Source organism: Diadema antillarum, unplaced genomic scaffold, assembly GCF_040938485.1.
Source record: "Diadema antillarum isolate AM-2024a unplaced genomic scaffold, OU_Dant_1.0 seq00000035_RagTag, whole genome shotgun sequence".
Lineage (NCBI taxonomy): Eukaryota > Metazoa > Echinodermata > Echinoidea > Diadematoida > Diadematidae > Diadema > Diadema antillarum.
Window position 1 is genome coordinate 1,425,121 of NW_027271149.1, and position 25,838 is coordinate 1,450,958.

General features: G+C 42.3%; 1 pseudogene; it reads right to left on the bottom strand.

Annotated features, from left to right (window-relative positions):
- Window positions 1-282: 282 nt before the first annotated feature.
- The window catches only part of LOC139725371 (uncharacterized), a 59,925-nt pseudogene continuing 34,369 nt past the window's right edge, over window positions 283-25,838 (bottom strand).

Sequence of the window (25,838 nt, forward strand, 5' to 3'; positions counted from 1 at the left end):
GCAATGCAGCTAACTCTCTTGTAGCACTCTCATCTCTTTGCCCAGGTATTTCACCAAGCTGCTCTATGGCCATGGATGTGTAGCACCTCTGTACCGCATTCTATCTCCTCCTCCTTCTTGGTCATTATAGGTAGTCCACGCGACACACGCTCCCTCAGTGGCACACACGTCACTCTGTTGGGCCACACATGGAGAGAAAGAGATGGGGCAGAGAGGAAAGGAAGAGTTGTCCGGGTTTGTGCTCCGCGACTCTTTTGTTGGTCGTCCAGCTAGTGTCACGAGTCAAGGTCCAGCTCCTTCAGACACTTGGCCAGCGTCGTCGACGACTCCCATGTTGCTGATGGCTAGCCGCGCCAGGAGTAGTTCGTGCTTCGCGGATCTCTCTGCAACAACAAAACCAGACGGTGAAAAATGTTGCTCAACATCCAAGTAACTGTTAACTTTGTATACAGTGAGTTTGAGTTATAATGTTACAATTCTTCTCTTTTTTTTTAAAGAAAAAAGAAGCCAACAAGTTATTGTTGACTATTTACAGACACATCTTGAGCAGAAGGAAGTATCCTGTGCAAGTCATACCATCAAGAGGCACATGGCTGAAAGTGTTGAATTTTCATGACAAAATGAATGATATTCACAATACATTTCCCTTCATAATCAACTAAAAATATGAATTGTTACAACTTTCCAGCTAAAATATTGATATACAGTACTCTCCGCATAATCGGGTAGGCTCGGGCAGAGCGTTTCTTACCCGATTAAGCGGAGGTACCCGATTAACAGAAGAATACGCGTCTCATTCACACACAATTGTATATTTATATGCATTGTACACTCCACCAAACACCTACACTGTATGTTTAACATGCGTGCTTGCATTGCACATTATGCACACCTTACACTTGCTCAGTCACGAGTAATAATTTACACTCTTTTTATGGACAAATATGTCTTCAGAAATCTGTGTCGTTTGACTATGATAATAGACTCCTCGCTAACCAGGCAGGGGCTTTCCCGAAATGAACACGTCTCTTTGCGTGCACTAGTAACGTAGACGTCGGGTTACTTTTCGAGAATTGACTGGGAAAGCAAAATTATGGAGCAGGTGCATGGCCTGATTTTCGTTGCAAACTTCTCGTATTGTGAATGTTGTTGCAGAGCAAGGGAGGAGCGCAAGTGTGTTCAACTCCTGTCTGTCTATGCAATTGTGAGTGCCAGCTACATGTGTAATGTTCGTTTACGTGTCCAAGTCAGTACGTGTACATATATTTTCATGTTTAATCACTCCCCCAAATGATCGGTTTTCTTTGTAAATTAAGCAGAGAATCGCGATTAGCCATGGAAAATTTGACATGCATGATTTTTTAAAGTGTTATATGCAATAAAATGTGGGTAGAAATTCGATTAGAAGAAAATTATTTACCCCCTTTATGCGGAGAGGCAACCTGATTATCAGGTAATTTTAATGTGCATTGGAACTGACTCTGACATTTCTACCCAATTAAACGGAGTACCCGTTTAAGCGATACCCGATTACGCGGAGAGTAATGTATATTGTACACTGTACATCTTTCTTACATCATTTAGTAAACTGATGCAAAGAAATATAAAATCATTTCCCGATGGCTGATTGAATGGAACTCTCCTGAAATTGCAGAGCTTCCATTTTGAACAAAATAAATGAGAACATAAATGAGTACAACAATAACTTGTCCATACAAGTTATTTTCATCAAGAGAATAACATAATTATTATGCTAACCATATCTATGTATGGACCATAAGGGGTATACGGACAAGTATGCATGAATGACAGACACGGAAAAAGAAAGAATGGAAATGATGAAAGCCAAGTGGGAGAAGAATATCCACTTGCCGAGGAAATTGTCATCTTTCCTTCCTTAATTAATAAACAGATGTGTGTCTCAACAAAAGCAACATGAGTTTCCTTGCTAATGACTCTTGAGAGCAGAAAAAGAGACCATGACTGAACAAGTGCCAATTATTCAGTATCCGTACACAAATGTATGTGACGACAGGCCTGTATTGTGAATAACTGGCCATTTCGTCCATGTGGCAGGCAGCATTGTGGGACAGTCTCAACTGTGAAAATGCCCCTCAAGTGAGAAACATTGATCTAAAGGAGGATCATCATTACCTCCTTCCCACCGCCTGAGTGAGTGGCCAGATTCTTCAGTATCAGCGCTGCTGTCAGTCGTATACTCTTCGTGACTGGACCCTCATTCTCAGCCCTACACAAGGCAGAAAGAAAGAAAGAAGGAAATACACAACTTGACAATCAGTACAAAAATGCTATACATTTATCAACAATATTTGTTTGTTTGTTGTTGTTTTTTATGCTGGACTACATTTTTTGTTTCTTTGAGTGATTCATTCAATACAAGTCTTCCTTTTAAGGAACATGCTACTTTCCCTTACACTAAAAATGCACATATATCACCATTCAAACAACTTTTTGAATGACTGAGGTACACATAAGGCTGCCTCACAAATACAAGTTGAATGCAATTATGTAATCCACCAAATAATGCTTGCATTCCTCCATATGTTGATTTCAGGGACAGGAAATTAAACCCATCAGATTAAACTGTATTGTGTTATGTGCATGCTTCTAAAGCAGCAGAATTGCGTAACTTGAAAGGACTTGAAAGTGATGACTCTCTACCTGAGCTTGATAAGGTGGAGAGATGTTCTACAATCATAATTATTTCAAAAAAAAATTTTCTGTTTTTTTGCCAATTCTGCTCTGTTCCTTCAAGCTTACAGCTTCTGGTGCTTGAACTCACACCTGATCGGGCATCCTTGAACCAAAGTCAGATGTTTCCTTTCATTATGCCCGTCAGACCTGTCAATAATGTTACTCTTCGCTGATTCAAGGGCGATAAAACAATGAATGACATGATGCAAGTGCACAAATTGGAGCTGAAAACGCTCCGGCCCCTGAAGCTCAACAATGGCCTCTTTCACTGCAAGGTCAAAGTTGCCATGCAGAGTAGACCTTGGCGGCTATCAATGAATCATCCCCTTTGTGACCAGTCTTTCCAACTGCCTGCGAGCTAACTAAATGTTTCAAGTAGGGAAGTGATCCTTACCAACAGCTCCTTGAGCGATGGTGTGTGGAGGCTGCGTCGTATCGCATGGTAGGCCGTGTGGGCGTTGTAGACGATTGGAGGGGGTTGGGGCGAGGGGTCTTGCGATGGGGGTGGGGTGGGTTGTGCCGCACGCTGTGCCCCCGCTTCTCAATGGCAGCTTGAATGGCCTGTTCTGAGCAGTGCTTGTCCTTTACAGTACATGGAAATAAGGCAATGGTTATTTTTTTATCAACAAGATCAACTGGCACATCAAGAATTATATGTGGAAGAAAAGTGTATGTAGATTACATAATTTCTTACATTAACTCAGACAAAAACATTCTCCTACTCTATGTTGACGATTACTCATCCATTTGGTGAGCTCTAAAGTTTACACATCCATCCATCAATATAGCTCTGAAGACAATAATGAAAGACGCTTCCACTTTACCCCTTCATACCACGCGGGAATGGTCTCTTGCTAACTAACATATCCACTTCAAACATTCGCATACGTCAGAGCTACAGAAGCATATTACTTCAGAAAAAGGAAATGCAGGGAACCAAAGTAGATCTCATAGACAAGTTGGCCCGACACATAAATTACAGACGGAGGAATGATTACGGGGGGAAAAAAATCAAGTGATACTTTGTTGTTTTCCGTTGGGGGCGTTTTAGTCAATTGCTAATGTGGAAGATCACACACAAGGGAGTCAAGAGTTTCATCAATCTCACCATTATGTGGCTGACCACCGACCAGCGTTGCCTCTGTATTCTGTCACAGCCTTCCCACTCACAGAGCCCTCTGTAGCTGATGGAGAGTACATGGCTGATACACGTGTGAGTATGGAGAGCCTTGGCCGAGGGGTATTTCCTGGTGGTACGAGAAGCGAATAACATGATTAATCCCACATCAAAGCATTTTGTGATTAGACTAATGCATGACTGACATGAATCTATCTCAAGAATTGATTAGCACACATAAACTCTGAATGAATTGCAATGTGTGAGATTATATAGAGCCCCATACGGGCAATCAAAGACATCGACGATACCAGTTACAGGGCTCGACACTAACTTTTTTGTTTGGTGGCCCGTGGCCCGAGAGAAAAATTTGGTGGCCCCGAAAAAAAAACAATAAAAAAACATTAAAAGTCCTGTTTTTTTTAGTGAGTCAAATAGCTAAGTTTTATCCAGTCATAGTAAGAATTGGAAGTTGGACATACATCTACTCATAAATAAACCTCAACAAACTCGCAAAACTCACTCTCAGGCACTCATTCAGTCCGTTTTCATCCATCCTTTAAACAAATATAACTGCTAATTTCCGGCGCAAAAAGTTAGGAATTAATTGACGTACTTTTCAAAACATTTTGGTGGCCCGAGGCGGCCACCAAATTTGCCCTTTTTTTGAAATTTGGTGGCCCAACTTTCAATTTTGGTGGCCCCGGGCCACCGGGCCACCATTAGTGTCGAGCCCTGCAGTTATGGACAGAAAGAAAACCCTTATGATTGTATACTCCATTCCATATGAACAAAAATGTTCACTTGAACTACTGTTGAGTACTCTGGAATCATTTAAAGGAAAAGTGTGGGGTGTTAGAGGAAGAAGCTGCCTGTCACAAACTATCATACAAATTAAATGGCTTATTAGCTGTGTACAAGAGAACCATGTCAATGCATGACAAAAAGAGTAAAAAGCTTAGCATGGCAGATTCTGGATAAGGACAACAGAGTACATATCATGATGATGGAGAACTTGCTGAAGTGAATTATAGGCAATTAAAATCCTGTGCACATGTCTACTTTTATTTGGTATTTGGTTACCTTAAAGAAACTTTGTAACATTTAGTCCTCTGAAAATTGTGAATGCTTAACATCACCAGATGGCTACAATTATTACATTGATAAGCAGAAAAATTCTATTTTTTTAAACTTCACCAGATTTCTGCCATCTAAATGAACCAATAAAAAAAATACCACACACATACACACCTAAGATTAAAGCATGGCCCATTAGTCTTAAATATGTATGACAGTACTCCAAGAAGTATCAGGTATACAATATGCCAACTTACCTTATGCATCCCTTCCATTCACAGACATACTTCAGCACTGGAGCTGGTTTTCCACTGCTGCTGGACGACTTCCTGCTCGAGCTCGACGTCGAGGATGAGGACGAATGTCTCCTCTTCTTGGTGGAGCGAGGTGTTGATGGGGAGGGCGGTGCTGCAGCGGAGTGTGAGGGCGAAGCCAGGGGATTGGATGGCGCGGACTGCTTCCCGTCCGGCGACTGGAGGACGTCGTCAATGGGTCTCTTGAAGCAGGGACTCTGAGAGACCGCTGGACTGGGGACTTGTACGGTGAGAGGCAAGGAGAGGGATGATGTGGGCTGAGGCAAGGAAGCTTGGGTTGAGGTAGCTGACGTGGGATTTGCTGGTGGCATTCCTTGAGAGCTGGTCGCACACGTCGGATTCGCATCCTGGCCAGGATCGCCAGACTGATTCGCACTGTGCTGAGTCCTTTCGTTCAAAGCACTGCTGCCAGACTGTGGGACATCCCGTGTCTGAGAGTTTGTGACAGGCACTGACTGAGAAGTGTTCTGTTGGTTGTTATTATTGGCATTTGCCACTGCTCCCACAGTGACTGAAGGCACGGTACTGGGGATGGGAAAGCTGGAGCGTATATCACGGCAGAAAGCGACAAGTCCTGCTGTTTTGGGGTTAGGAGTACTGGTGTTTGGAATGTTAGGTTGGCTAAGGTTTGGTACTGCCCCATGTAAGAGTTTGTCCAGTCTATCGCTGACGGTATTATTGCCGTCATAATTGTCTTTCACTGTTGGACGATCTATGTCTCCGTTCACCACATGGTTTAAACATGGCTTGCCTAGCTTATCAGCCAGGATACCATTCTCTGCAGAGTCCCTCTTCATTCCCACAAGACTATCCATTTTATCGCCAATTGTCTGAGGAGCCTTCTTCAGCAGGCTCTCAATGTCCTTGGAAGCCAGTGGTGAGACAAAATTATCCTTTGCCAATTTGACATCATTGTGCAAGGTGTCTCCAATATAACCATTTGGCAATCCCTGCTTTGCCACACAGTCTTGGCTTCGATTCCTTGCAAGGTCAACGGAATTATTGCAATCGCCACTTTCTGTGCTTGGAGGAACAGGCAGGCCATTGCACACAACGCCAATGACCTTCTTATCCCCTTCTTCAGATATCACATGAATGGAGTAGTTGTTTTTCTTGCTTGTATCTTTGCCAGGTGTACTCTGTCCATCATCATGTCCCCCTAGTGACCTGAACTTTGCAAGGTCATCCTTTGAACTCCCATTTTTTGTTTTATCTTTGTCCCTTTCTTTGTCTTTGTCTTTGTCTTTCTTTTTGTGCTTGGATTTACTCTTCTTTGACTTGGCCTCTTTGGAGACTCTGTTTGGACTCGGTGAGCCAGGGAGAGCTGGTAAGATCGGTTGGTGATGCAACTGAATCTGTGGAATGTTTGCGATGGTTGGAGCAGTCTGAACAGATACTCCAGTAGGCAAATGTGTAACAACTTGAACGTGAGACAGAGGCATCGTCTGTCCCTGAGTCTGCACCGTCATGGGTGCACCTTGAGAATGTCCAACAGTGTTCAGAACAATCTGACCTTGTTGTGGTTGAATGACCTGCAGCTGAGTCTGTTGGGAAATTGTATTTCCAGGGGCTGGGTGAACAGGACCTTGCTGCAGCAATCGCTTGATGAGTGGTGAATCTCGGTTAGTTGGACTCAATGGACCTTGCAATCTCTGCAGTCCTTGAAGACCAGGCAATCTGTTGATTTGGACATTCTGTGTCGTCTGCACTTGGGGCATGCTGGACACTGGAGGTTGTGGAAGGATTGGCTTAGGACCGGTGCGAGGAGGACCATTGACATTCTGCACAACCAACTGACCAGAATTTTGGGACAAGATGGTAGCCTGTGTGATGTTGCCTTGCTGTGAGTTGGTTGTCATTATCATGGTTTGGCCAGGTTGTAAGTGTGGCACACCTGACACCACATTCAATTGTTGCTGCTGAACTTGTTGCTGGACCTGCCCCTGTGGTACTAATGTAACTTGCAAAGGCACCTGAGCCTGGAACTGTTGTCCTTGAAAGCTTGGTTGAGTTTGGATAACCGCTTGATGACCCTGAACCTGAATTTGTGGCTGCACTTGCACATAACTGCCACTCTGCGTCTGGATTACAGTTCCCGTTCCCGCGTTTCGAACCACAGTGCCAGCCTGAAGGTTCCCAGAGTGAGACTGAACCAAGGTACCTTGCTGGGTCTGCAAGATAGCCTGTCCAGTTTGCACCTGTCCTTGCACCTGCACATTGACAACACTTCTTGACACTACTGGCATTTGCTGTTGAAACACAAATTGTGGCTGAGGTTGTGATTGCCCCACTGTGATCGTAGTTCCAGATTGTTTGTTTGTTGCAAGTTGGTAGTGATGGTTAATGTGAACCTGTGGCTGTGGCTGACTCAGCACTCCAATTTGTTGATTGGGCAGTGTTCCTGGTGCAACTGATTGCGCGTTCTGGGATAATTGCTGTTGTGCAGGTTCAGGCGTTGGTGCAGTCTCACCATTCATGTCAGGCGTTTGAGAGCCTTCCTCATCGTTTGTGTCCACTTCAGACACCAAGCTTTCACTCTCCTCCATTGGCACATGACATGAGCTCTGATTGAGGACTGGGGATCCTGCAATTTGGCGAATGATGCCCTCCGTTACATCAGTCCTGTCATCCCCATCATCATCATCGCCATCAACTCCCATGGCATGGACATTAGGGATCTTTTCGATCCGCACCTCTCCGTCTGGCAGTGGTACTTTCAAAGGGGGCTGACACTTCTCTGTGGGTGCATCCTCAGCTGATGGCTTTGGCGATTTGTCCGCTGCCCCTGGACTCCTATTGGGGCTGCTAGATTGTCTGGAAGGGGTATTCCTCCCCGAAGACTTCTTCCCACTATTGCTCCTGCTTCTATTGCTTCTGCTCTTAGAGTTCAACTCTGTACTGGATTCTGACATGCTATCAGAAGATTGGACATGCTGGCTGGTACCATTCTGTCCAGGAAGCGATACATAGTGTTCATGAGACTGATTTTCAACAGCATTTCCAAGCACTGAGGGAGATCCATTGTGCGCTTGCATTACAACTGTAGGTAAACTTTGTGCTGTCCTAGCTGTCGCCTCACTGATGTTTGAAACAACTTGCGTGTGTTTTGTCAATGACTGTGATGTACCACTAAAGTTCTGAGGGCCATTGACAGTGGGTCCTGCTCCTTGCATCTGCTGTTGTAATGCCTGTCCGTTCAATTGCTTTGAGTTATTCTCCTGCAAGTTATAACTGAGATGTTGCTGTGGCACTCTCATATTCCCAGCTACAATATCAGCAACACTTACACTATTAACTCCCTGAGGTATATGCGGTACTGATTGCTGCTGGGGTGGTCTGGCCACAGCGATACTTGTGTATCCTGCTTGAGGTTGGGACTGGCTGAGTCCACTGTGTGGAGTTCCAACATTTTGTTGGACAGCCTGTGGATGCTGCTGTTGTGGCTGATTCTGCTGTGATTGTGTCTGTGGCTGATGTTGTTGTACCTCAGGCTGTGATTGCTGTTGTTGAGGTTGAGACTGCACCTGCTGTGGTTGAGGTTGTGGCTGATGCTGCTGCAATTGAGGCTGCAGCTGATGTTGTTGCAGTGGAGGCTGTGACTGATGGTGTTGTGGCTGTTGCTGTTGCAATTGAGGCTGTGGCTGCAGCTGTTGTGATGAAGGCTGTGGCTGATGCTGTTGTGACTGAGGATGAGTTTGATGCTGCTGAAACTGAGGGTGTGGTTGTTGTTGTTGGTGTAACTGTGACTGCGGCCTGAGCTGAGGCTGCACTTGTTCATTTGGCTGTGGCTGTAACTGTTGCTGAGCATTTGGTGTGAACTGTGGCTGGTGTGATTGATACAGATGTGGTTGCGTTGCAGGAATTTGAAGTTGCTGCTGCTGTGCCTGTTGTTGAAGCTGAGGCTGGAGCTGTTGTATTTGTGGTTGTGGAGGTTGAAATTGATGTTGTGGTGGATGGTTCAACTGCTGCTGAGGCTGTTGCTGCATCAGTGTCGGTCCAGCCTGTGGGTTTATCACATTCTGATGTTGCACGACAGCCTGGTTTGTTGCATGCTGCGTTTGCACTACTTGCTGTGGTTGTTGGTGCTGCTGCTGCTGTTGCTGCAGAACTTGTTGAAGCTGTGCCTGAGTGAAAGGAGGGGGCAGAGCACGGGCGCCTGTTGTCGGGTTAGTAGCAGTGAAAGAGATTGCTTGACTGCCTGCATGTCCTCCTTGAACTTGCAGCTGCACCTGCGTTGGAAGTTGACCGGTTTGTCCTGGCACCTGTCCCTGACTCGGCCCAGTGGGAGGATTCTGCACAGTTATGGCTGCACCATGTATGTGGCCGGGAATCTGCCCGTTGACTTGTCCCGGGAGTGGAACATTCTGCCTCTGCGGGACAGCCTGCGGGAAGATGCCTCCCTTGGGTGGGGGTGGACTGGGTGAGACAGTAGGGGAAGGCGAATGCCGCTGAGCCATCCTTGCTATCATAGCTGAGGCTGCCATTTGACCTGCATGAGACATAAATATACAAATAAAAAAGATAAGAACAATATACACAGAAACACTAATTCAAGGTATACTATATAAGTTTTTTTTTTTCCATGAGGGTTCAATTTTTGCAAATTTTGCGAATCACAGTTGGATCATGAATTTACAACACACAAAAATATTACAATGCGCTAGGGTAATAGTGCATTTACGATAGCGTCGGTGTCAATTCATGAAAATATCTGTATGCGAAAATAACAGCTTACACAGTATTTCATGTTACATCATACAAACTATAACATACTGGTTTGTTTCCTTACCAAACTCTAATTTGAAGTATGTAATTCAACACATGCATTTTCCCCACTGAGAACGAGCTACCACATGCTGTTTCGTATCAAGGCCAAACCAGTTGAATCAAAAAATTAAAACAAACGGATGTGAGTTGCAGATGACCTGTTACAGCTGTCAAGATTTCTGATGACTATCCAGGACTTAACATTTTAAAGCTGCTTACAAAGCTCACTTGATATAATGTCTTAACAATCTTAGTGTATGTCCTGGCAAAACTCACCAGCAGGAGAAGGTGCAGACTGACCGGCTTGCTGGTATTTCCATGGCAACGGGGCACGCCTTCTCTTGATTCCAGCGATGAGGAACTGGGGCCCCGCTTCGTTTTCTGTTTTCTTGCCCTCAACTGTGGGGAAGACAATCCTGCAAAGAGCGCAAAACAAGATTAAATTGACATTGTACAGATGAGGCGAGGAAATCATTTCCATATGATTCACAGAAAGCCTGACTGTAATAGGTCCCCATGAACTCATCTCTTGATTTATGAAATACACAAGTATGTACCCACAATAGGGTTTAATAAAACACTAACATTTTTAAACATTTACATAACATTAGGTTTCTTCTTTCCTATTTTTCATTATTATGATTATTTTTTCTTTCATTTATTTATTCTTTTTTTGCTTAAGACCTACACTACATTGTCCTTGAAGAAATCTTAAGAGCACTTCAAGGTTAACCTAATCCAAGAAATGTTGCAATTCAAAGCAGCGATTTTCAAATTGTGACTGCTGATGGCATCAATCCAATTGACCAATTTGAATTAGCTTTGGGGAAAAACAAAACAAAAAAAAGTTCACCAAAGTTGATGCTGTGACACTTTTCATAATTCATATCGTGATTTATCTTTCCAAAAAGTTACATCAACAAAAATGCCATGGGAAGTGATGAGCAGCCCTCATTTTTTTATCCTTTACAGATAATAATGAAGATTACGAAAAAAAGACACACAAAACAAAACAAAACAGATCAACTATATGCCACATATTTTCAAATATTTGTTGGCTGGCTTTGTAGATAAAATGTACAAACCAAAAGTAAATATATAAAATGTCCTGACCAAAAGTTAATAGATAAAATGTCCTGACCAAAAGTTAATAGATTAATAGAGAACAAGGAACATGTTGTATCTTACAACATGAACGTAAAATCAGATAAAGTATTGCAAATATATTCCTATGCATACATGGAAGTGGCTGACAAAGATGTTGCAGAGAAAGAAAGATGTATATATCTGCTGCAGAAACTATTCATGTAAGAAGCTGTGAAAGTACTTTCACTTAAGTACAAATCTTAAATACAGAATGTTATGAATAGTTTACTATCAGATGCCAGACCAAATGCAAGAAATAAAAATGAATACTGATCACAGTTTAGTTGAGAGAGAGAAGATCCGACTTACTTGACACATCTCATGAAGTCACTTGAGTTGAGGATGTTCCGCCCTACGATCTTGCCGCAGGACGACAGGTAATCCGCATAAATGTCGATATTGGAAATGGACGCTTCCGGTTCTGAGTCGTAGTGTGCGACCAGCCTGTATTGAAGATACATCATAGTACAGGAGATTATTACAATCCAGTGTTCCTATCGATACTTTCACACAAATGTTTGTGACCAGAGGCTGTGTGGTGACACAAGGCCCCAACATTTCTGGTTCCTACATTGACAAGAGTGCAAAGTAATGACATATGGTCTTGTACATTGCCATCCATCAGTGTCCGTATACACTACAAACACACTGCACATACATAACAATCACTTATCCCATGGTATATAATATGCTACAAAGTTCGGCACTGTGATCTCATCAGGAATGAAGAAAGAAAGAGAGAAATCAGATTTCTAATCTGTTTCTTCTTGTGCACTTAAGATTTAAGTTGACTCACTCAAAGTGACTGAATGATGCCACTATAAATATTAAAGAAAAGAAGGGGGAAAAGCATATGCAACAAACTTGACTTTTCATGACGTGCAAGTCTCCGACAGGTTTGTACAGCACCTGCAACGTAATGGTCTCTCCCAATAAAACACCATGCGTATATTCTATATCAACATTCTAAGAGGTAGACAAACTTACTTTAGATTTTTTATTCTCAAAGCAATAACTTCATGCAGTTTGCTCCTGAAATCATTCTCAAACAGCGGAGTAAGAAATAGACCATAATGTTCTTGAATATTTTCATTGTGCATGGAGCTGACACTACAACGGCACTGACAGTGATAGAACATGACTGAGCAGTCTGCTTTTCTAAGAAAGAGACATTACTCACCATTGGCAAGCCACAGTCTCCATGTCGGCCTCTTTGAGTGCACTTCCCTGCGGTGGGGCAGGTGGGGGCGGGGTAGGTGAGGCTGATGACGTTGAAGCAGCAGGAAACGGTCCTGAGAACGTGACAGACAATTGTATACAGCCATCACCATGACATGCATACACACAGTCAAAAGTGACTGTTTGTGACTCCATGTTCTATTGTAAAATGTCACATTTTTGCACACATAATTTTTTCCGCTTGGGTTGGTACGAGGAATTTTGCTTTTGTTCATATTTCCACAGTATCAAAACATGAAGTAGCATCATAACAAACTAAAAAGTTCATGTATTTCTATTTAATGTTGCACGAAATGTGTGAAATTTTCCACTGGAACAGTCATGCATCACAGCCACATGGGTAAAAAGACAGTTGTAACAGTGTAATCAAAGAGTTACATAGACCATCTCATCCCTCATACCTACTGTACAGCATACACTGATATTCATCCAATAATGAACACACACTGGGGCACTGATATGATTTCAGCATGACAGGGGTATGTTTCTCGGTGTACGCATCTTGTATTGCCATTGAGCTCATTATGCATTGTGCGAACAATGCACAAAAACACTAGGATATCCCCCCCCCCCCCCAGGTAGTTTACAGTTTAAATAAGGCTACACTGCCTTCTCATTAGTCCCTTCACTTAATAACTTTGTTTTTATCTGTCACATTTTCATATAGCATTTGTTCATATTGTTGCCAAATCTCTATGTATGCATGTTCTATTACGTGAAAACTGGAAAAGCACTCAAGAGAGCTCACGCGCAGACCTCCGCCAAGTAGCTCATTTCTATCCATGCTGAAAATCGCCCAATTTCCCGATGATAAAGAAGTCTTGTGTTTACCTCATCAGCTTCCTGCTGCGCTGCACCTCGAGCAGAGCACGCACTTCAGTGCTCATTGGCAAATCTCAACTACGCGCAGCTTGAAATCCCAAGTTCATTGACCCTATTTTCAAAAAGATTAAAAATCCTTCAAAAATTCATTAAAAATTCCCAGATCACGACCAAACTATAATCATCTGCCCCTTCTGTCATTATCAAATTTTCCTGTAAGGCTGCGTTCACATAGAAGTATACTATTCGGGTATTTGGGGCTTGTTTTCGAGGGCACGCGAATAGCTTGAATCGGAACGATAGGATTTCCTCACACCGGTTCACATAAGAGGGCACTATTCAAACGTACCCAATAGCTGCGAATAGTATAGCAAAGTGGGAATCGAGCTTGTTTGATTTTCTTGCAGCGTATACCGTCTCTCGTTGATGAAATAATGACAATTTTGGTCTGGATTTGCCCTTTAGCAAAAATAAGCATGAAGACTGACATTCTGATGCAATTTAGAAATTGTTAATAAGATTTGCTAGGATGTAGGAGGAAGAAATCTTCACTGCATGGGATGGTGAGTTGACGGTGCGGGTGATGGTGTACTCGGTGCCCGAATAGCGAATAGCGAATAGCGAATAGTGAATAGCGAATACTTCTATGTGAACGCAGCCTAAGATTCAGCCAAATCTGTTCACAACTTTTTTGAGTTATTTTGCAAACAAACAAACACACTTGAAAACTTGACAAAACATAACTTCCTAAGTGGAGGTAATAAATTCATGAATGAAACGAATGAATGAAATAATCGCTGAGAAAACTCACTTGCTGGGGGTACGGGAGGTGTGTTAGCCTTGTTGGTGGAATGGGGAGGAGGGGGCGTACTCGTGGCCGTCCCATGGGCGCTGCCCATCGTCACGATGGGGTGGTGGATTCCATCCGGTGCATGGTCCACTATCTTGATACCAACAAAAGCGTCTGCACCCAGCGATTGTGCATCCAGGGTAACAAGGCATACTAGAACATCTGGAAAGGATGAGAATTGCAAATGCATTCGTATCATAGATGACCTTATCAAACAAGCGATATTTCCACGGTGTGATGGCATGGAAGGAATGATATGGTAAGACACTCCAGGAAAGTCAAAACACAGAAAAGCAATCTTAAAAGTATCCTCATCGAATGCTTTTAATTTCATCTGTCAATTCAGGGAATTGTCTACACATGACTACACCTTGTTAGCATAAGCTCAAAATGATTAGTGACCTAACAATGCAACTGATTTCAGCATGCAGTGGCTAGCAGGCCATTCCTTGCTGCAACTTCATATTTCTTACTGACGAAAGTAAGTGCAAGATATCTCGTTACTGTGTCATGAGATTTTGTTTATCAAAAAAGAAGCGGATTCAATGAATTCATCTTAGAACTTGGTTTCTCATAAATTGAAATGCATGAAACAAACAACTACCATGGGCTGGGAAAGTCTGCATGTAGCACTATCATCAGTGGTAGATTATAGCCATTTAACTGTGATCCTCTGACTTGATAAAATGAAAACATGATTTCAATTTGTCTAATACATACATCTGATGCCCATTTAGTAATTTGATGCTCACAGCGACAACAAGTAAGTAATTCTTTACCATATACTGAAATATTCAAATTGAAAGCTCTTTATTTTGAAAAAACATTGAATTAAGTATTCAAATTGATGTGATTCTTTTTTTTTTTACCTGAAACCATCAAGAGTGCCTAACTCCTCCTGAATGCTTTGTTTCCAAACAGCAAGGGAGTAATTTAGTTTCTTAGCTATTAGTGGGCAATAAGGTGTCTTGTTTGACCAGTCTCCTCTAGTCAGTAGTCTCAAAGAAGTCTCGTGACCTGGCACTTCTGGACCAAGCACGTGGCAACAGGAGTAAAACGAGAGGGATTCTGGGATGGGGGGGGGTAGCGTACCTATGCTGCGGTGGACTTGAGACAGCCGCGTGCAGAAGGGCTCCTCTCGCTCCGACATGACCAGCATGACCTCCAGGGCGCCGAGCAGCAGTTGGATGTCGTGGATGGTCAGCAGGGTGACCACCCGGACGTAGACGGACGGCTCCAGGCAGCGCTGGAACGTGTCCAGGTTGTTGTCCACCGTCATCAGCTTCTCTATCAGCTCCATCGCTATGGCAACGACACGAGCACGAGAAAAAAAAACAATTCATGTAAGATTTCTCTCTTGGTCTGTCTATGGCATCTTTGGCACTAATGTGCACACATCTTATATCACATGACATGAATCATTTTTTTGTAAATGATTTTGGATAATGTGAAGCCAGGAACCTGTTGCATATAATTTGGGATAACATGTAAGTCAGGAAATCAAGCATACGTCTCTGAACAATCAATTCTAAATGGTCTATGCATGACTTAAGTTTAATTTCCTTACTTATGTTGGATTGCATCTTCTTATACAACAGGGGCCAGATCTCTATGAATGTTGACTGACAGGTGAGAGACAGGTTTGCACCTAATAAATGGCAAGCCTTTTGAGAATTAAACAGAGGGATGGTCATGTTTTGGTCTTCCTGTCTTTAGTACAAACTTTGCAGAATTTAACATTGGAGTCAGTAACCTCTGGCTGACACACAATACAGACAAAAATAACATTGAATCATAATGTGAGACATCACCTAAAAAAGAAACACACCATACATGTATGAAGCATTAACCTTGCTTCTTAGTGTTCATGGAACATCACAGTAAATCACAGTAACTTTGTCGCAGCAAATTGTGCATGATCAACAGTTTCCTGACTGCTAATACAATAACCTTAGTTGCTGTTACTGTAGAGGATACATGTAAAAGTAATAGCACACACATCATTCAGAATATATCTTCTATAAAAAAACAACAACATCTGAACCAAAAAGACTGAGTCATACAGTGTGAGTTTGTGTTCAACTTTACATAGAGCTATAGAGGTGCAGTAAGTGCAAATCATGAATCACCTTCCCTTTCACAATTCAATTGCCTGCAGCTCCCGTTACAGTGCAGGCAGAAAAGATGAAATACTTACACCTGAGAATGACAAATTTGTCCTTGTGTGTTAGTCCCTTGTGAATGGTGTGCAGCATGAGTTGTGTACTGACGTAGTCTACCGAGTCCATAACAAGCTGTAATGAGGCAAGAATACCCACCGTTAAAAACATTTCCTCTTCCACACTGCACTAACTTGTAAGGAGATTCCACAGGTGCTAAATACATACACATATTCTGAAACACTAAATCTGCCACAGAGACATAACAAATACACACACACACCCCACTCAAACACAGGAGCACAGATGCAGTATAAAATTCAGTGGATTTCCAGAAATTCACAAATAGAACTTCTAAGTAGAATAGGAAATGGAATAAATCATGAATACAACTTCTTTCTTTTCTAATGGCAATCGTAATTGTATCATCATTTGCTTTGAATGAGGGAACTCTTACTGAACCATGAATGCTGACTGACATGAGACTGAAGTAACATAAAGGCAAGGTTTAAGCACCCAAAAGCGAACCAAACTGTACCGAACAATACTGTACCATCACATACCATGCCAAATTGGGAGCATTTGAGCACTTTGTGGAGAAAGAGTCCTTCATGAGGTATTTTTAGACACTAGTCACTTGGGGTCACACACTTGTAGCACCAGGGTCATGCACCTGGTGCACTGAACGCTCATACTGGCATCCCAAACAAAGAGAATGAACTCTTTGCATCATGACATAGCATGTGTCAAGCACATTCTTCTCACGCCAACTTCTGGTATGGTACACTTTTGGACCACTTTCCGTTCGAGCGTTCTGTGGCACAGTGGTGACTGTGGTCAGCTTTTAGCATGGTATGGTACAGCACACTTTGGGAATGTTTTTTCGAGCGCTCCTCTGGCGCAGGGAGAGTATAGTACGGTACTCTTCGGGAGAGCACTCAAATGCACCCTATGAAATCATGTGCACTGATTTGGGTTTAGGAAAGCGTTCAGGTTTTATAAACATATAGCCAATTCAAATGGACATCCAGCACCATGATCATATCTTCCATAAGCAAATACCTCCCAAGTCTACTCAGTTATGAATGCATCAAGACACTCCTCCCAGTTTTGCAAACCTTCACATCATACAAACACACACTTCATTTAAGTAAGATATCAAGTCTGGTTTGATTCATAATTTCTCTTCCCATTGCTCCCCATCCCTTAAAAACAAACAAACAAACAAACAACAACAACAAGGGAAAAGTAGTAATAATGACATATCATCCCTTGACTTTGTATTTCAATTGGCACACATTTTGAAACCTCATGTGACTCAATCTTAAATATCAAAAATACTGATTTGAGTTTTAAAACATCACAACTATTAACACAATCCAAAATGATGTTTTTACATTGTTTGACATCAACACTGACATTATTTTTGCACGAATGCTCCGAAAATGAAAGTGTCATGAATTTTTGAGACACAAGATCTTTGTCACCCCTGGGGACAATATGCTGGCACTGAATTCATGCAAACTCACATGACTGCATATATTGGTGAGGGCATCCATGCCAATTTGCTGCAGCATCGTGCAGTTGTTGTGGGACAGGAGGAGTAGAAAGCGGTACAGCGTCCGGTGGGCCGCCATGGTCGCCAGATTGTGCGGCTCAAAGGACAAGTTCCGGAAGATGATGGCAATCTGTCATGGGGCAGGGAGGAGAGGAAAAAGGGAGAAAACATTTCAGTGCATTATGTACCAGTTGCATATCAACGTGGCCAAGCTGCACATACTTCTGAGCTACAGTACTGTATACGCCGAATATTTCGCAAGGTTTTTATTTTCGCAAATTTCGCGAGTCAGGTGCTATTCGCGAAATTAAAAACACGCAAAAATATTGACTCTAATGCCGATATGAATGTGAGGTACACGTATACATTTCTCCGTTCAGTACAGACTCCATGATAGCGAATTTAACCACTTGCGAAATTGTCGGGAAGTCGCGATTCGCAAACTTTTAGACTCGCAAAATATATGGCGTAAACAGTATACACACATTTCCTCATTTTCACTTTCACCTATCTTGTGTTCCGCCTTCCATTCGTGCATTCAGTTTCTACTTGGGATATAATCTGCCATGTCAGACAAGGCAACATTCATTCATTCCTGGGAAGTACAGTACTGTGTGGACTGGCCCAATACACAACAAATATGTTACACTGAAGTGGAGAGATTGATTCTCAATAGAAATTTGAGTCTCAAAATGCATGGTGTACAAAGTGAACAATATGTATGAGTGTTTAATGCAAGCAATCCAAAGAAGAGAAGTGCCACAGCTCTTCAGCTTTGCACTGACACATCTTTGAAGCACTTATACAGTGAGTCACGAGACTTCCACTCACACTTTGTTGATCCCAAAGGACAAAGTTAAACAGAGAGAATTTTACAAAGAGGAGAAATTGCATATATTCGTTCAGCTTTGCATAGACACATCTTTGAAACATCTATATGGCATATGAATTTTCCACTCACACTTTGTTCATTTAGACGGACAAAGAATAACTTCAGATTTATGCGTGTATGTGTGTGTGTGTGAAAGAGGGATTTACTGTACCTGCAATATCCTCTGCCCCTCAACGTCTGAAAGACCAAGCTTCCTGACTGAGAAGAGCTCTGGATCTTTGAAGTGTCGCTTATCTATTCACAAAAAAAAAAGTATATATGAAAAGAAGAAACATTAGTTTGTATTCAAAGAATAGTACTTCATTCAGTATAGCACAACTGCTCACATTTGGTTGTGCACTACCTCCTCCCCAACCCCCAAGAAAAACAACAGCTCCATGCAAATGCTTCTCACAGTCTGGTCGGTAATTGTCCCCAGACTTTTAATACTGAACAAGATCTGTTGCCATCATTAATTCTTGGTGCTTTCAAAAGCCATAGTTCAAATAAAAGAGCATAGAGTATAATGATAATAAAGTTTTGACAGCTTGAACACTAAAGCATCATCTTGCAAGGCATCCTATGTGAATCTGAAATCAAAAATTTGGTTGCTTCATCTCACATCACTCACAAAGACGTTCTCCCTGATTTTTTTCCCTTTTTTTCCAGGCACAAAACTACCACAATGCCAGGGGCACATACATGGACACACAGAATGGCCAGACCATTGCAAAGCACAATGACAACAATTTTTGAGATCTGTAACTGTGACAAACTCAATTCTGTAAAACCGTGAAACTTCTGCATATTGGAGCCGATAGTCTTCTTTGCAGCATTAAACTTTAGCAAATTACCACTCGGCATTCAATGCATCATGTAGACAAAAAGCATTAGTGCGCTTTAACTTTCGCGAATCTTGGTTCCTTGCGAAATTTGTCTGTTTCATGCTCGCAAAAAAAAAAAAAAAATGGGGGTTTTACAGTATATCACAGCAAATATACAACTTTTCAAAACACATAGCAGAATAAACTCACCATCTGGTTTCTTGGAGCTGGGCCCTATGACCTCGCGGACCTCGCGGTCACTTATTGTGTCATACCAGAACTGGACAAAGTTCCTCTTGGCGCGCTCGGTCCAGTCTCCTTCGTACAACTTCCTCAGACTGCCTGGTCCTGAGTAGAAGAAATGATGGAAACAGCTCATGAATATGACCAAAAGAGGAGAGCAAAGAAAAAAAAATGAATAAAACAAATAAATAGAAAACACACACAAAAGAAACATAAAAGCACACACAGGCACATACACACAGAGTCAAATTTCAGATTTGATAAGTCTCTGCAGTGACTTACTCTCAAAAGGGGAAGGGGGGGGGGGTGAGGGGAACAATTCTTAGAATTCATTCCCTCCTAATTTACGGTGCACTAGCAGCAATCCTGGGCATGTCAATATTACTCTCAAGTGATCAGAGGTCAAGTGCTGTGGCCAGTCCCTCACGAAGAGTTGGGGCTATCATCCTGGCGAGTGTTGACTTTCCTTCCCAATCCCATTTCATCTACAGCTTGTAGAGCCAACAGCGCTGGCTGCATTCAAAGGGACTCTTGGCCTTAGCAAATGGTGAAGGAGCAGATATACTAAAAAGTTGTAGCTCTTTCTATGATTTTGTGATTGAAATGCCCTTGCACATACCCCAGACACTGGGTATTACCGCAACTACATGCCTGTGAGTGTTATTAAAGCTTGTTTATGTGTGCGCAGAGAAAGAGGCAAGCTTTTTTATGTACTTCAGTGACCCTAATCTCTTGGCTAGAATCAATTGGATACACAGCAGCGATATAAACAAAGTCACGAAACGCAAGGCCATTGTATCACAGCTAATGTAACCTTACACTGATTTCCATTAAGCTGCTGGGAGAAGATCTTTATCTTAATTTTTTTTTTTTTTGCTTTTTCAAATACTTGTGACAATATAATAGAAGATCTTCCCTTGTAGCAACATCACCCATAAGAGGCCACAGACATGTCTATCTGCGCAAACATTACATACACTGTACAAGCAGGTATTCACACCTGTATATTAAAATGAGATAAGCTGCTTATATATCTGCAGAATTATCTAAGGAGCTAATAGGAACCAGGCACTGGTGTAAAATTGGGACCACATCCAAAAAGCCAAGCAATGGAAGGGGAGGAACTCTGAGAATTACAATGTGATCGTGATATTTGCAACAAATGCATGCTGTACCTGTCCCTGGGTGTCGCTAAGAGAGACTTAATTCGTGAACCACAAATTCAATCATCATGGAAATGCTGAATCGCAGGCATTACAGACTCACAATGACAAACTTATACGAGCAAACACTTCTGAGCAAAATTACAAATGTATGCTCCTTACATTCTCACACACAGCTCTGATTGCATTTTTAACAAGATCTCATGGGGGTATTTGTTGATGTGATCGCTTATCACAAATACTCGGCACATAACAAGTGATTCACCTGTGTTCCCACCTCTACCTATCATTATCATATTGAGTCAACACACCTCTCACCCATTCTTTGACCTTATTACATTGTACATGTTAACTCCGATTGTCTGCTCAGTTATGGGGCATTACCTAGTCCCACTGTATGCTATCAGCGTGGGAGACAAAATTTATGGGGTCACCCTACTTGACAAGGGGGTGGGGGTGGGAGATGGAAGGTGATTTGCGTCAATTGTGCATGAATGATGACAGCACCATGGCGACAAACAGCACAGCCACATTCTTTGAGTATGTCAGCAGTTAAAAGGAACACCTGGGATTTGTACATGGCATGAGGGTACATGAATTATGAATAAACCTAATAATGTCTCCATTAAGCTGCCGATCCATTTTCTTCTCCCTGATCCTCTTTCCCTCCTCAAAAATGGAAAATCCACAGGTTTCTGACTTACCTTCCCTCATCTAACATCACGTTGGCCTAATAAGGAAGGCAGCGAGACAGTACATCAATTTCAAAATCTTCCATTTGCAAACATAAAAAAGTGTCTGAACTCATCAAACAAACACAGTATGACTACATGTATGAGTTTGTTCTCCATTAATGTGGATAACTAATAGCTGTTTAATGTGAGTGCAAGTGCACATACCACATGAAGACGGGTGTCGCCTCTGCCCTCGGGCCAAGGAGAGAACATCCTCACACAAAAAGGCAGAAAGGGTTATTTGCGCATTCAAAAGAACTGACTATGCAATAACCAAATGCCTTGTCAGTGGATTAAGCTGCAGTCTGGAAAGTATTCACCATATTCCTTATTCTATTGCCCCCATTCCAGTAACAGGTTAATATGTTGATCCATACTGCACTACGATGTGCAATATATGATCAATGCCATATTGAATCCCTGCAGTTCTGACAGGGTCAAAGGTTATCTCTAAAGGGCACCAGGAGTGTCATCACTTACTGTATAAGCTATTATTTTCACGAGGGTTTAATTTCTGTGAATTTCGCCAATCTCAGCTGGATCGCGAATTTAACAACACGTAATTGTCTCCATGCGCTAGGTTAATAGCGCATTTACGTTAGCGTCGGCGTCAGTTCGCGAAAACAACATCTCACAAAAATGTCTATGACCTTCTCATTCGTGAAAATAACAGCGTTTACAGTATCCATGACTACATAAGTAAATGTTTGCATGTCTGGAACAGGGCATTATAAACACATTTACCCAATATTGGCAATGTGGACAATTATGCAAACATGTACTGAATGTTCTGGTTCCCCCCCCCCCCCCCCCCCAAAGACAGACATATCTTCGCTACATATCTTGCCTCTGCCCTAGGCATGCTGGTGTGTGGGATTTGTGGCAGCCCCTGTATCAACAGCTGTACAGACAGTGCATACTTGAATAAAATGCACAAGAGATCTGTGCAGTGGGAGCGTTTACAAAGCGGGGCACAGCCTGATTTCAATCACAGCCACTGCCAGGCTGACAGGGTGGCTCTGCTAAGTGCCAGGGATGGCCACATACATCACGCGCTGCTTCCCCCTAAAATGTAATCTGGCATCTTGGAGAAAGAGAGGGAGAAAAAAAAAAGAGCTGCCATTAGTGCTGCACTTTCTTTTCTTCCCTATCCCCAACATCAGACTGGAACCATTCCTCTTTTGACCTCCTTCTCAATCTACCCCTCCCCTCCCCCCCCCCATCTCTATCTCTTTTCTTTTTCTTTTTTATTTGGTTCATATTTGTTGTTTTTTCTCTCTGAAAGCAGCTCATAGCAATGGTACTGAACAATGGCACTTTGGAAGTGTGATACAGGGGTGCATTTCAGCATCTATATTTGGAAAGCTTTTAGCTCATGTTCTCTTTACCTTCACACCACAATCTGCCACTTTGCCACCACGGGCATTTTTGTTTTGCTTTGTTGTTGTTATTGCTTTGTTGTTGCTTTGATTTTTTCACACAAACCCTTCATAATTAAGCTGAAAATCCTGCAAGACGGGGGTATTTGATCTTGGCACTTTCAACAGATGGTACATGAACACAAACATGTAAAAAAAAGAACAAAAATAGAATGGGAAAATAAAAGTGAAATACAAAGTACGCTATGCTCAAGCTCAACCAGGCACGTATGTTGGAAGTGATCATGTCCATGATGTCACTGCATTAATTATTATGTGGATTCCCCGCATGGTTACAGTGACAGGAAGTAATGCTTGAGCAGCAAATCCTTTTCAACTTTTATGATTATGGAAGGCATTAGCAATGACATTCAGCTCTCTTACGACACGTTAACAACACTGTCAAGCACGGGTCTAGCTGCTGACTCTGCAGACGGAGAGAAGGTCTCGCCTTGGCAAACTGGAGAGGCATTTGTACGGCTAAATCCCAAGCAAGGTCAGAAGCAACGTATGCAAGTTGCAACTACCTCGTATCTGAAGGTTACGACTCATCAACGTCTGAGGCTCAGTACAGAAATGCACCTCTACTTCAAAGTGCACATCAATGACTGTCTATCAATCAGGGAAATCACATTGGACAACATTTGAATGTAGTCAAAATATAGGCATTCCATATACTGATCCAATCAACACAGAACCATCAACACTAAGACACCTGATGGTTAATGGATGAATGAAGAACAACAACAAAAAAAGGCTGATACATTACAGAAGAGACAGGCATTACACTTCCTACATTTGAACTTTGGATGTTGATTTGAGCATGACTTGGACGTTGATCCCCCATCATATTTGCTCACAGGAAAATCACTTCCTTCACTGAACATGAAAATGTCACATACTGTAAAGCAACAAGGAACTGTTTGATATTCACTTATATCATATGATTCCTAAGGTGTGAAGAATCTCACCAAAAGAAAAAAAGCGAACGCAACCAACAAAGGTAAATTCATGTTATGAACATAGATACTGTAAAAGCTGTTATTTTCACGAACAGATATTTTCGTGAACAAGGTCACAGAGATTTTCGCGATTGATACCGCAGCTATCGTAAGTGCACTACTGTAGTGTCTGTCCTTCTAATTCGCAAATTAAATGCCATTAAGATCAAGTGGCAACGTTATCACGTGCAGTTAAATTCATGAACCTACAGCTATTCGAAAATTTAATGCGATCAAGACCAGGTACCAATATTATCATGTGTCTTTGAATTCACATACCTGCAGTGATTCACGAAACTTGCAAAAATTAAACCCTCGAAAAAAAATAACAGCTCTTTCAGTGCTACACCGTTGTTTACAAACCTTCATAGAAGACGCCAGCATGTGCCAGGAGGAGGTCAATGAGCAAGGGAGCCTTCTCCAGGTGAATGACGTGTTTGCCTTCGTTGGACAGCAGCGTGCAGATGTTGATGGCGAAGTCCACTTCGTTGGGTAGGCCGGACTGCAGCGAGTGGACGATCCGGTCGTACTCGGAACTGCGGCACTTCTCCATCGCAAAGCCATTCGTCTGCCTGACTTTGTCTGCATGAAAGTTTTCGAGAAACAAGGAGAGGTGTGGATCTGTTCCATCATCTTCCTACTTTTTGTTTTTTATTGATGGCATACAAAATATGTTCATCTCAAACTTCAAGTAGTATGGCTCTCTTCACCACAGATGTGAGACCTTCTCAAGCATATGACTCAAGCTATACACATGTGCATCCTAGTGACCCTACAACATTGATAATCATTGCCTGGTGGCATCTAAACTGGCATTGAAACACATCCGAGATTGAAAGCAATGTTAACATCCTCGAACCACAGGAAATGAAGCACAGTCACTCCACTGCCATCATGTGCGTTTTGCAGATGTGAAACTTGGGGTGGCAGTGTGGACTGGGGTTCATTTTTCACATGTTCACTACAGGCCTACATGATTTCACACTTGCAGTAGTTGATCTTTGATATCCCGGTAACAAAACACAAAATTAGAAACTTGCACATGTACCAGGTCAGGTCTGTAAAAGATTATTCTCACAAGCAAGCGCCTCATATAATCTGCAAACATTTAAATGAAAATTTACCCTAAAAAAACAAAAACATTAATGTCTGGCAGTACGGTGAAGTAAATGAGCCGACCATACAGACACAGGTCATACTGATATTCAGATGATACTCTCTTGCATATTCCAGTCCCTCGTACTTGTTGTAAAAGCACAGAGAAGATTGTGTTTTCAACCTGCACGCAATATCTTGGAAAGGCAAAGAACCTTGAGGTGAGAGTTAGCCCCAATAGAAGTGCTTCAACTGCTCAAGTTCGCTATCATGTCATTTCCCATTACTGGCTCGAGAATGTGTTTGTCAACCCATGAGAATGCTTTACTTGGGTATAATTATGCAAGGGCAAAAAAAACCTTGAGGCTGCCCAAAATTGAAGTTATGAAGAGAATGACTAGATGTTCATATCCTAACGCTCTACTGCAATTGGCATGTACATTTTGTGGAGATTTCTGAATATTGCATTAATCTTGGCTCCAAAAATATCTTGACAGCAGAGCCATGAGAATGACGTATTCAAAGCATGAACGAATCAAATGCACAACGGAGCTTCAGATAGGTACTGAACCACGACGAATGGAAATTCAATTTTTTACAGGCATTTCCTATTAGACTCAAAGGAAACGCTTCAGGAAAAATTAATATCCCCCTCTCTCTCTCTCCTCACGCCCCCCCCCCCCCCCCCCAAACAGCATGCCTCGTATGTGGTTACATCGCATAGG